Source organism: Thermobia domestica, chromosome 18, assembly GCF_964235325.1.
Source record: "Thermobia domestica chromosome 18, izTheDome1.hap1.1, whole genome shotgun sequence".
Classification (NCBI taxonomy): Eukaryota; Metazoa; Arthropoda; class Insecta; order Zygentoma; family Lepismatidae; genus Thermobia; species Thermobia domestica.
In genome coordinates, this window is record NC_137471.1 from 64,728,037 (window position 1) to 64,741,960 (window position 13,924).

Below are 13,924 nucleotides of genomic sequence, written 5' to 3' on the forward strand. Positions count from 1 at the left end.
TGGCGCAAGTTTATTAGAGATAGCCAATATGTTGTGAGGAATAGTGTCCAAAGTCTACAGGACTCACGAAAAACATCTGCGAAGAGTATTAGTAGACGAAAGAAAAGCTTGATTGCTGATGGTTGAAAACGCGCAATATGGCCCGATGAGTTTTCTTTCATCTTATTACCAACAATAAGCCCTGTTTATATATAACGAGCGTCCGAACTAACCTTATTCCTTCCTAATGTGTAAAATGGTCATGCCTTTGTATTGCTGTAAACCGTATGTTCCTCTATTCTCTGGGTTCTGTGATTACGTAACAGAACACATTATTGCCAGTGATTATGTGGCATCTTAGATGACCACGTGTATGCTACGGTCCGGTTGAGTTTCCGGCAAATGACGCCATTTTCCAAAATAACATGTACTAACTGACACTACTACAGCTGTTAAGGCGTGATTTTAGGAGCATCGGGATAAACCATAACACCTCCCTGCGCCGTCCAATCACCATCCTTCAAATATTATTGAACATCTGTGCTCAATTCTGAAACAGGTGTCTTCATCTTTGGTGACGGAACTGAAGAGTGTTGCTCTAGATGAGGAATGGTACAAAACATTCCTCAGAAACTATTCATGACTCATGTACTTACATCCCACGACTCAGTGCTGTTCCGCAGGTTAACGATTATCTAATTCTCTGTTAATTAGTAAGTTGAATTTTCTTCAGGTATTTCCATTATTTTAATAATCATCTGTATATCCTAATTCCAATTATCAAACTATCGCTCTATTTCATCTTCCAATTTTAAATTTTCCAACTGACATTTCTAAACATAGGGGAAAGTATTGACTGGCCCACTCCTGCGCTACTACCTTAAAGATTTAACATATATTGTGTAAACGAGCTAAAACTAAGTAGCACAGGCCGCAAAATTTCCGATCGCCAGGTCGCCATTGGCGACTAGAAATTTAGAGCTGGCGACCAGTGTTCAGTAGGAATAGTTTCTGCCTGAACTCACAGGGCTGCGCAGTTCCTGTTTCGCACGAAAATTATTGTCACTGAGTGAGAGAGAACGGGAATGCGAAGTCTTCACAACAGACGGAAAATGAAGTGTCTTCACAACTTTCTAATTCGACCCTCCTTGGACATCCTAAAGGAAAAATTATTGGGTTGGCTTCTTAAAGGAAAAATCCTTGAATTTGGTGTGGAAGAAATAGAACTGCTTTTTAAGTACTTGCAACCAGATTTGTAGTGAGAAAGTGGACCTTGTCTTAGCAGAGTGGGCAGAATATAAACTTTTGTTCTCTTGATTGACGTTGAATCAAACACTGAAAAAGATTTACAGTGAAACCTTCATTACGAAATTCCAAATTTGCTTCCAATTGGCACATTTTGTGCAGCTTTACCTGCTCCATGTAACATGGCTTCAGCAGTCTCAACAGAGTTAAGACTGCTTACAGCAATTCACTGAAGACTGACACACTCGATGATTTGCTGACAATTTTCATCAATGGTCCTTCACTTAAGAACTTTGACCGAAAACTGCAATCGGCAACTGGTACTTCAGTCCAGAGAGAGAGGAAGAGAGCATTACACAAAGTCTTAAGATATTTTTAACATGTATATGAATTGTTCAATTCAAAATTGTTTATCCTGAATCTATTGTCTTGTTTTGAAATGTTATGCCCTGATGTAATATCTTTCTTTGTCAAACCAAAGGCAGTGGGGAGAGAGGACCTCCCATAATTTGTACATGAGAGATACTGGCGACCATCAGTTTTGGATTGGCGAGTGCGTCTGACTTTGAAATTTTGTGCCCTGAAGAAGCGTACAGAGAAAAACATTAAGGAGGCAAATAATTGCTTATGTCGATTTTTAATTTATTTATTTATTTATCATTTTTAGTTTAACATCCGATGATTATGCACCGAGGCTGATGGTGGAATGATGAAAGTAAAAGGAAGCGGGATAACAACGAGAAAAACCACTCCTACGGTGTTTGTCCACCATTAAGTTTATCTTGGCGGGTGATGGGATCGAACCAAATACCTCAGCACACACGTGAGCGTTCTACCATTGAGTAACCGTAGCCACTAACACATATATACTGGATGTCGTTGGAGGAGTTACCTTTAGTTAACGTAGTATTGGTATACTATTCAAATTAGCTAATATATAGAAGGAAGTACTCCATTCTCTTTCGCTACAGCCCATGAAGGGCTGTGACCAGGCAGATGGCGCTCCTTCAACTACGTGGTGCACACCGAACATACCAGCTCCCAGGCTCCATTATTTTAAATTTTCGGAATGAAATTCGATAGATCTTAATGCAAGTAGATCTTGAGTATCCTCATGATGCTAAGTCAACGCCGGAGCATTTTAGTGTTTCCACCAAAAGCAGAACTGGAGACCGTGCGACATCGCGCGCGTTGACAATTCGGTTAAGCAGGAGCTCAGTATATTTTTTCTTTTCTTTGTAAAATTTGATGCAGATTTTAAAAACTTCGTAATATTGGGAATCACAAATTGAACATAATGCATGCCAGTGGCGGATCCACGGGGGCGATCGTCCCCCCCCCTCCCTTCCCCAGAAGATGAAACTTTTATTTTATTTTATATATAAATAAAACCCATCCCAGAGTTGGAAGCTTTTAAAAGTAGTTCTAAGTAACAATATTACAACCCACCGCCTCTCCCCCCCCCCCAAAAGTCCGTCCTGAATCCGCCCCTGGTGCATGCAAGCAGAATTCATTTCCATACCACTGCACTAACGGGTCTTGAGCCGAGTCAGCCCCTCTGGCTATGACACTACCAGAACTTGTTCTCAAACCGAATAGACAAAACAAGATTATGGAAATAATTTAACATCCAGCACCTGTACTTACCTCCTGTATAAAAGCATTATGAGCAACATGATGCGAACAACAACCAACAATGGTTTTTAAGTATTACTGGAACAAATTCAGTAAATTTATTTCGTCCTCTCAATTCCGATCTCCTGGCTTTCTGAAACAAAACAAAAGAAAGAGGATATATAGTACATATTCTCGAAGCAGAAATAGGAACACTACAGATATTTTAAGAAATACTTTTAAAAGGCAATGAAATACTTTTACTTGTTTACAAAAGCTTATAACAGAGTTTTTCAACCATCGGTTCGCAGACCGGTATTGTCCGTTCACTCTAGGATGAAAAATTGTTTACAAACAACAATTGTAGTGCAAGCGTCGAAACCTTGCTTCTCAAACCTACATGCTTAATTCCTGGTTGTCAAGCACATGAATCGTCGAACTGAATGTACCTACTTCTGCACCGTCAAGAACCAATTACTATTACTACATAAATTGCAAGTTTTGAGATGACTGAAACATTAAATCGAGTTAGTTATTATGTAATACAATCTTACATATAATGCCCACTCAATTTTGTGCAAGTGTTCTTGTTCGAAAGTGCGAAAACCTTGTACGCCTGGCAATATTGTGAAGTTGCAGTTTGTGTTGTACACAATAAACAGAGAGAGCAAACACCGTTAGGATACCTGGACAGTGTTGTTTCTATGATAAGGCGACAGAAACGTATTGTACTGATTGTAAACAGGGGCTGGGAATTTCGATGCGAGTATAGGTAGAAATATTCTCGCCACATATTGCCTGTTGGTGAAGTATTGCAATGTTGCAAACTGTCACGTCTAGAATTTTATACTAATTGAACGAGCTTTGAGACAGAGGATTATGATGCAATAACTACTACGAAATAAAGAATGCTGCTGTAAGATGAATATAATACACATTGAATTACGTGTTCAAAGTACAGTATAAAGCGAATTTTAACATGTAATCATTTTTAAGCAGTAGGCCTACAGATTTTCTCTCGCTGTCTGGGTGTTCTTACCAGACACTGTCCAACACAAAAAAAGGCATTAAAATAGGTAGATCGAGCGTGGGAAAGTCGCTACACCTAGGGGATTACGGATTAGATTTCCAGAAAATTTTCCGATTAGCGTCTTTTGTGCTGCGCATTACTTATCCTCCTTAGTTCGAAGCAGTTTAAACAGCCCTATATCTTTGTTTTCCTTTTAATTATTTGAATCAGCACAAGCGTCGACGAGCTGGACAATTAAACAGCATGTGACGAAATCTCCAGGATTCTGCATTGATTCCAGTTACCCCTTGCCCTCTAACGGAGACCAATTCCAATCATCAATGTCATTTAGTTTGCAGAGCATCGTTTAGAGGCACAAATATTGCATTACTGATAGTAAGCTGTTTATCTGTAGAATCGTGAATAAAAGTGAAGAGTAAGATTTTCTTTTTGTAGACTTTTACTTCTGTGCGTTTTTCTAAACTCATTTTTGATTTCGTCGAAGTGAAATTGACCATAAAATGAAAAGTACATTTTGTACAAAAAGAAATTATTGTTACAGTACTGTTATCTAAACCATATGTCATTGTTAGTTACATATGATTAATTGATGAGAGTTATACATTTCTGCAGTATAGATAGGACTGCAAAGAAATAAATAAGGAATTCTTTTTGTCATCTTTTGCGTCAACCTTTTGCGAACACTGCTCTTATGTTATTATCCAAAACATCGCAACGTTTCAATAATACACAAAATTTTTCTTCTTTAGTGAGTAACCTTTAAGTACTGGCAAATAGTCTTCACATTTATCACTAATTTTTTAAAAAGATTCACACTCCGTAGTGCACATTTAGACTGTATAACCTCAGTGTTGAAAAGGATATTAAATTCAAAAAAAAAAAAAAATCCTCACTAATTTTAACAACTTGATTCTTGTTCTACTACAGCAGTTATTTCCAGTTGAATGTTCTACGACGACACAGTTTGCTGCTCGCCTTCTCAGTAAGAGTGGAAGGAATTGGCAGATAACTTGGCATTAACAAATGACAGTGGTTACACGCTAATAACAATATCGATAACGTAGTTGATGGGTTTGCAGGCATACTAGAGCCTTTCTATTTCAAGTGTGTCTCTTCTGGCGCTGCTGTCGATGTGTGTTTTCCCTTACCTCCCTCGAAAGAGGAGAGACAGGTTGCTGCGGACGGGATCTTTTAATTGTTGGATGCGGAAGCGTTGCCACAATGCATTATTTCACAGACATCGCTGTGCTCTGTCTTGTTGGCCATTCTAACTTCGCTTCAATCTTCACTTGTCAAAACCAAGGACTGAATGACAAATTGGCAACACAGCCAAGGTCATTCACTTCTTTCCCTTAAGCAAAAGGAGAGTTTCCTGTGTCAGAGTGGCTGGGGTGGGGCCGAAGTATGTTTCGCATATTTTCCGAGGACACATCTGAAATAAACAGGCTTTACTCGTGGATCCATGATTGCGTGTGTACTGTTGCTTCCCCTCCTGCGTCATCGTCTCCCATTCTTTCCTCATTGTGTTTCTATGCTTTTCTCAGATTGTAAAACTGAATCCCTACGTCATACATCGGCCAGTCGGAAATTACTGTTCTAAAGCTTAATTCATGCCGGCAGTAGTTTCTTCTTTCTTTCTTCCAACCTTTCCATTAATTTCATTTAGAACATGACGCAACTTATTCGTGGCATTCATCACAACAGTTACACCGTCGAAAAGGCATCGGTATTTTAACCCTTTTAGAGGTTTTTGTCAAATAATGACCCGATTCCCAAGTTTAACCTTGAGATCTGTGAAGTCTTAGACATATATCATAATATGACAGTTAATTCTCGCTTTATATATACATAAACAAGGAACAATGTAGGTCGTCACGTCAAACTTGAAAGCAATGACCTGTATCTTATTGTCTGTAACTTCCAATCGATCAACAATTTCTTTGAAAATTGTCTCCTGCTCCTTCTTTGTACTTCTTTTGTGTTTCTCTTCATTCTTTAAACTGCAAATAAAAGACTGGCTCAACATTGTCTACTTGCTATCAGTTAGAAAGCAAGTGCATTTATTTGAAGCACAAGACGAAAATCGAAGAAGTTGTTCAAAAAAAAAAGTTATAACAACATCGAAAAACGTTAACGTCCAATAATGCAGGGGTGCCCACAAGGGGGGGCTATGACGCAAACTGCGTCATTGAAATATTTGGGGGGGTAAAAATCTATATAAATATGTTTGAGTTGGTGTAAAAATTAATTGAAAAGTTTTTTTTTTCATGGAAGAACACCTACGGATAGACAATTGAGGGGGGGTGCGTCATGGACATGAGGGGGGGTGGGCACCACTAAATAATGGACACCTTTTCAGCCAGTTTATGAGAAACTTAAAACACTTGGCCAGTGATTCACTGTAAATTCTCAATTGGTAGTGTCACAAATCTCTAGATCAATTGTAAAATACTAATATTTATAGTACTTTAGACAGCGGACTAGTTCTTGTCTTACGTGAGCTGGCAGAGAAGCCAAATATGCACCTTATCTGTGGAAAAGCACCAAGAGCCGGAAAGCGAGGCGTCTGTAAGATGAACGGTTCCCACTTGATGTTCACCTTCGATAGACAGGATTTGTTTTACTATTAAAGGGTAAAACAGATTTTGTACTATGCGTTCAATAAGCCTGAGAATCTACTTGCCTCGATAAGCGCATGTCCTGATATCAGAACACGAACTATAACACTCATCAATTCAAAGTGTGATGCGTTATGAACGAGAAAGAGATGCATCCTATTAAGTTGTGTACGGTGCAGAGTTGTGACGGGGAACAGTTTCTCCGCCATCAGGTATTCTTCCAATAGTTTATCCAGCAGACTGTCGCTATACCAGTCTCCCTAACCTTAGTTTTCTAGACCAAGGATGCAGTATTTACTGGGACAGACAAGTTCAACTACCACAACAGTTGTGTGTGGAATATTAAAAACATGTGTGCTACTTTCTACACCACGAGCACAATTATTCACTAAATGTACGGTGTAGTAAAGTACAGGACCACCAGACTGTGCCTTACCCACCTCTGTGGCGGTAATTAGCCAACATTTCTACGTGAATATCTTGCCGGAACTTCTTTTTTAAAAAGTGCCATTAGCAATTAGGCAATGACTCTGCTTTCGAAACGACGGTGCACCTGCACATTTTTGACGTGAATATTAAATATTCTCGGAGTGTTAGATTGGTCGTGGTGAACCTGTGCTTCGGCCATCACACGCGTCCGACTTAGCTCTGTCGAATTTATTTCTGTTGGTGCACTAGGCAACATCAAATTTCTCGAAGCGATGAGATCAATGAAAGACAGTTTCAACATCGTCTCTGAAATGTTCATTTCTCCTAATCGTATAGATAACAGACTTTACAATACAACTCAGGAACTATAGGACGAGAATCCAGAAAGTCTGACCCCTAATGTATGATGTTGTAGGACTCATTGTCTGACCCCTAATGTATGATGTTGTAGGACTCATTGTCTGACCCCTAATGTATGATGTTGTAGGACTCATTTTACAAGTTCGCTTTTCGTATATTTGAACAGTCTATATTGTTGTCCTTTGTTGGTCAACCGTCACCGCACTTGTGTAGTATTGTCTTTACCATTATTCGCCTCGAAGGTTTATGTAACGACGCTTTCCGAGGTGCTAACACACCCGTTTTCGACACTTGTCAGACAGTCGGTGTTCACATGTGACATTGCCTTCCATTAGTTGTCAGTCTTTTGTCTGCTACAGAAAGAAGTAAGGAAGCATGGTGTCTCAGTGGTACTGCAAGGGAATCCGATGACGACCTCACGACAATGTAACTTATGTGGAAAGCATCATGTCCGTGATTTTTCCATCTTTCTGTTTTTTGGTGGGGAGAGAACTCCCATTTGCTCCCATATTCTCATTCCACCAACTATTCCATAATCAATCTTTTTTTTATCCGCTGGCCATTATCTGCTGTAGTTATGAATCATGCACAAGACACCAAAAAATACTTCGCCATCTTCATTTTGTTCAAGATATCGATGTTCTGTCAACGACTTTTTGTTACGTATTTGGACGTCGTCCCATATGTCATGAATCGGATCAACTTTTCCTAAAGGAATATTCGGGAATTTCTTACTTTGTAGGCGAATCCCTTGCTCTGCTATTAAAAGATTTTTAAAGAATTCTTGGATAGAGCAAGTCCTAGATCATAACATGCCGCCTAAGCCCAATGGTAAGTCGTTTTGGAGATATTCATCTTCAAAGTTCATTTTCCCACTCTTTCGGCAGCCTGTAATTCCGAAACAAAGCGATTTCGAGTAAATATTTACTGGATTATTTTTCTAGTCTTCATGAGTAGAATCAACTCCCAAGTTTTATAACATGTATTTTGCAACATTCTGTATAATTAGCCTATATTTATATAACTATTGACTTTAACGTTCGTTTAACATCGATGGAGCCTACTGCTTAAAGTGAAATCCGAAAGAATACTCGGGATTATTAAGTACCGACAACGGGCATCAAATCCAAAGCCACACACACAGAAAGCATTTTGAAAGTAGGTCCCGTCTCATACATATAGAAATAGCCTCGGTGCTGAAAACGGACGTTAATCTTCAATCAACAAACGAACAAAACACATACTATTGTCAACTAGTTACGAAAAGGCACTGTAAGAAAACAAGAAAGAAAAAAAACGAGTAGGCCTAATATTTAAACATAATTTAGAAATTTCAGAAGTTCATACAACGTACACGTAACTTTAAGGTAAAACATGTAAATGCGTTGCGTTACCTAGAGAAACTACATATTTACTTCCCTTTTTGCGATACAAATATTTTCTGCAGTTATACAAATTTTGAAAATTTCGTTGCAAATGAATAGGAACAATTTAACTATTATTATTAGAAACCGGATATTACGCAAAATGGTTATTTCATAATGTTAAAGACAGTATTAAAATGAACATCCTCATGTTCATTTAGGGGATTTTTGCTTCAATTCAGGGGTAAAAGTGACGGGGAACGAAGGCGGAAACCGTCCCCCACTTCCAGAAAATATGTGGCGTCCCCCCAATTTCTCAAAAAAATACAATGGGCAAAGGTAGGCACGGGGGACGGCGTGATTTTTTTCAGATCTACTTTTACCCTTGCTTCAATTTAACCAATTGCCTATGGATGAATCCATTTGAAATCACACAGTTTCAGATTAAAAGGTTGGTGACAAAATTTATTACTTTTTAAATGTTTGTACACAAAATTGGACTATATTTACAGAGTTTAAAACAAGTATTCATTCAAATTTTAAATGTTCAGCTTCCTGTAAACAGCCATTTTGTAGGGGCGCGTAAGCCAACTTCGCACTTCAAAATGTTTGCGGTAAACGCAGTAGCTCCTTTATGTTTTACAAGATATTAATTTGAAAAAAAAAAAAAGAAAGAAAGTGAATTAAACGTATAACATTTTGTGTCCAGTGCACATTTAAGTCTACTATATTAAAAATTAAAAGGCAACCAAGAAAGTTCTGTCGCATTTTGTGCAGATTGTGTATTCAATTGGCCTCACACCGTGAGTTGAATGCGAATGGAGATACGGCTAAGGTCGACGATGCGAGTGTAGATATAACCAACTTACTACCTGGCTGTGGCAGTTCACTTACGCCGTGAACTTGCATAAATCCAGAGTGAACATGGGACCTCCGCACAGGACTAGCTCGGGAGAGTAATACTCCCGGAACTAGGAACTAAATACACGGTTCTGATTGATTGGCTTTATCTGTTTCTTGCCACATCGCACACATATAGCAGAAATCAAACACTTACTGCTGTCAGTCCTCGTGGCCGAGCGTGCTAGCGCTACGGGATAGTAACGGAAATTGCTTTTGGCGTGGGTTCAAACCCGGCCCAAGGAAAGTTTTTATTTTAAAAAAATTCATAACACTTTTTCATAAAATAAGATGAAAATAATACTCAAAAAAGTGATTTACTTACTTTCGCGAGAAAAGTAGTAGTAGTAGGAACAGCTTAGAAGCCTCGCAGAGCTCGTTTTATTCTACCTTCACCCCCATGATATAACTTTTGTGGCCAACTTAAAACAGCTGGCTAGGATAGTGTGCGAAAAAAAATGTACTTCCTTCCAGGAGTATTACTCTTCCGAGCGGGTCGTCTTGGTGTAGATATATCCAACATACTACCTGGTTGGGGCAGTTCAGTTACACAGTGAATTTGCGTAAAGACAGAGTGAACATGGGACCTCTACAAAGGGCTATAAGGGCGTGTAAGCTGTACGAGTTCAAACTAGGGTCAAACGACGCTGCAGCACGGCTTAAGATATGCCAGGCCTTTGGTGAGGGTGTCGTCACTACGCGGGCAATGCAGCGATGATTTAAAAGTTTAAGGACGGCGACGAACAGTCGAAGACGCAACACTTGCCGGAAGACATCTACAAAATGAATATCTTCAGGCAGCAATTGAGGCGAACAGTGGCCTGGCATGTGAGGAACTGGGACTACAATTCAGTGTGAGTGGAGAAACCATTCGGCAGCACCTTCACCAACTTGGAAGCACTACAAGTTGGGTCGATGGGTCCCACATGATTTCACCTCATGCCAGAAGGTAACGTGAGCAGACATCTGTTTTTTGCTTCTCGTCTGAGGAAGGAGCAATTTCTGGACAGGGTGTTGGCATGTGATGAGAAGTGGGTCCTGTACGAAGTTTCAGGCGCCGTCATCATTGGTGAACATCCCATGAACCGGTTCCAAAACAGCCGAAACCAGCACTGCACCAAAAGATCCTCCTGTGTGTTTGGTAGATTGCTCGCGGCACCGTGCATTAGAAACCGCTACCAGATGGTCAGAGCATCAATGCAACTGTGTACTGTCAGCAGTCAAGCCGTGTTCAAGAAATACTCAAAACTATGGAACCAGCACTTCTGAATCGCAAAGGGGTCCTCCTGTTACAGGACAACGCTGAGCCCCACGTGGCTAGGATGACCTGGCACACCATTTTACGCCTTGGATGGGAAACAATGCATCCGCCATACTCCCCGGACATTGCACCGTCCGACTATCACCTGATCCATTCCTTGGAAAATCGTCTTAAAGGACGCCAGTTTAAATTCACAATAGATGTGTAAAATGAACTTGATACCTTCTTCGCTTTACGGACCACCAAGTTCTATCGCAATGGAATCCATAGACTTCCAGAACGTTGGCAGAAGGTCATCGATGGTGATGAAGACTATTTTTGATCTTTCAGGTACGTCTTAGGTGACATATCGATGTTCAAGATGGTGCGTGAAAACCAGCAGAACTTTCTTGGTTACCTTTATACCTTCAAAAACTGAATATTGAAAGTTAGGAAAAGTGCAAATTTTCAGTTTTGAAATTTAAGACTCAGCGTTAATCTTTATTCTAGATATCGATTTCGTTGCATATTAAAATGTTTGATACTCGAGTCTTTTTTCTTTCTTCAAATATTGGGATTTATCGAAAATTAATTATGTTCAACCTAAAATATCTCACATGGAACAAAGTTGAAAGATTTCAAATTTTTACAAAACAATCGACACTTACGTAGTAACAAGTGGTTAAAATTTTATCAGTGAGACTTGATTAGTTTTTAGCTTGCGTTTATGTAGTAAAGTTCGGTTTATTAGCATCTTAAATACAATTCCCCAAAATAATATTTCATTTGGAACCTATTTTTGTCCGATGTTATTTCTCCAGATATTTTGCTGCCTCAAGTTTTTTTTTTTTTTTTAATGCATAGACATATTCCGCAAATAGGATTAGAATGCTTCTATATTAATGTAACAGTACTCATTACTTAATTTAAGTTTTGGTATGTCATTGTTTTTTTTTTTTTTTTTTTTTCATTATCTCGAGGAATATTTTAGTGCCTATTTCCGGGTAAACATCCGGCGCGTTATGCAGAGTCGTTTTGACCTATGATTGGCGTCATACTAAAGGCCCAACTACTGAAGCAAACCTATGTTAGTCGAACACTTTAGTATGGCATTAATCAAGCGTCAGAAACGACTCTGCATAAGGCACCCGATCCCTAATTATTATCTTAAAGCTCTATCAAGTATCATAAGTGTAGAGCTCATGAGCCAAGTATCATGTGTGTATACCTCGAAGATTTACACATTCGACGCATGTCAACACCCTATTGTGTTATTGAATGCTTAATTACTTATTATGAACATGTTTACTTATTTATTTGACTTTTATGCCCCATGATTACGTCCTTTAGGCTAAAGGAGACGATGAGAAGTGAATGGTGAAAGAAAATACATTAACTTCAGGGGCCTATTTCTTAAAACTATCGGTCTTTTAATACTAGTGTAACTTTTTTGCGAAATGAGATAGCAAAATCATGACAAATTACAGATATCAGCATAATATTTAGAAATGGCTTTTACTACTATTCTAGTATTTCCACTTCATATTTTACAACTTGCAAACATATTACAAGACTTATGGTCTTGAGAAATAGGCCTCAGGGGTGTACCCACGTAGTAGTTGGGGCCAAGCTCTCACATAATATCCTGTCCCTCCCCAAATCGGGTTTGTGTATTGTTTAATAAACGTGTTTAATGGTTGCAGCAATTGATGAGTGTTTATAATATAAAACCAAAATATTTTGAAGAAATTAAACCATGTCAACAACTGAACAACTGAAATTAATCATCCATTTTGTCACTCTCATTTGCCCAACTGGATGTATATAGCTGCAAATTTATTGCTATACAATTGCATAATGGTGTCTGGGTTTAATCTGAATTGTTTTCACTTATATCCATATAAATGCAAAGTCAAACAACTTTTTTTTTCTATATGAATAGTTAGTTTACTGGCATATTGCCTACTAGCTGTAACTTCCCGCAACGTCAAGACTCATGTTCCAATAAGGTAGCATACTCAGAACATAACCCCCTCGTGACTATACGGTTACCATACGCGACTTCGGCGCGGGAAATCCGGCTCATTTTGAGAGTTCAAGTGATTCGGATCCCACTTAAACAGTAGGTCTACTTCTCATATTGTCTCGGCGCTCATCACAATGCTTAAATTCAAATTAACCAGGGGTGATTCCAGGGGGGGGGGGCGTTCAGGGCGACCCCTCCCCAGAAGAGGAAACTTTATTTTATATATAAATTAAAACCCATTCCAGAGTTTGGTGCTCTTAAAAGTAGCTCTAAGTAGCAGTATTACAATCTCCGCCCCTTCCCCAGAAGTCCGTCCTGAATCCGCCCCTGAAATTAACCAACCAATAATAATAGTAAGTATGCATGTGTATATATTAGTTAATAATGCTTTCATATTCTGAAATATATTTGGCTTGCTTTTAGTACATATTTTAAAAATCCGACTTCTAGAAAGAAGTTACGTTCCCTTTAACACATTCGCTGCTGAGGACGCCCATCGGCGTCCAGTACTGAATTTGGCATATGCTCCGGACGCCGCTCGTCCCTGCAGCTGCAGGGACAAGCGCCGAGCGGCGTCCGGCGCATATGCCAAATTCAGTACTGGACGCCGATGGGCGTTCTCAGCAGCGAACGTGTTAAATAACAACTTGCTGGCTACACCGCTACGTAACATTCATCTGTGTTTGCCACAAAATGAACGTAAAAATAATAATAAAAAAAAAAGTTAAAAATATTCTCTCTAACAAACTACTCATAAGTAATTTACCTTCATAATTTTTTCTGTGCAAGTAAATGGGTCGATGGAGAGAGACAGATATGAGCTAACCAAAGCTAGAGCTCCTTCGTGGCTAAGCGGTTAGCGTACGCGCCTTTGGCGTGGGAGAACTGGGTTCGATTCTCCTCAGGAGCTCATGTGGTTCGGATTCCACTTAATCAGTAGATCCACGTCTTATATAGGCTCGCTGCTAAACGGGACGTTAAACTCAACCAAAGCTATTAATTTACCTTACTTCCTCCTTTGACTCCAGGCTCGCAGCCAGAACAGTAAGACAAAAGAACGAGATATTTTAGGGATCTAATTAGAGTACACCTTACTTTCATATGTACACTCATATCAAA

The 13,924-nt window shown here is 39.2% G+C and overlaps 1 protein-coding gene across 6 annotated transcripts in view; it reads right to left on the minus strand.

Annotated features, from left to right (window-relative positions):
• The window catches only part of LOC145674880 (serine/threonine-protein kinase ICK-like), a 118,314-nt gene that overhangs the window by 57,921 nt on the left and 46,469 nt on the right, over positions 1-13,924 (minus strand). For 5 of the 6 annotated variants that reach the window (XM_081745128.1, XM_081745129.1, XM_081745124.1 and 2 more), the window contains exon 2: positions 2,872-2,992. The gene's annotated coding sequence lies outside the window, so the exon portion shown is untranslated. The remainder of the gene's footprint in view (positions 1-2,871; positions 2,993-13,924) is intronic. The other variant, XM_081745125.1, reaches the window with a different exon arrangement.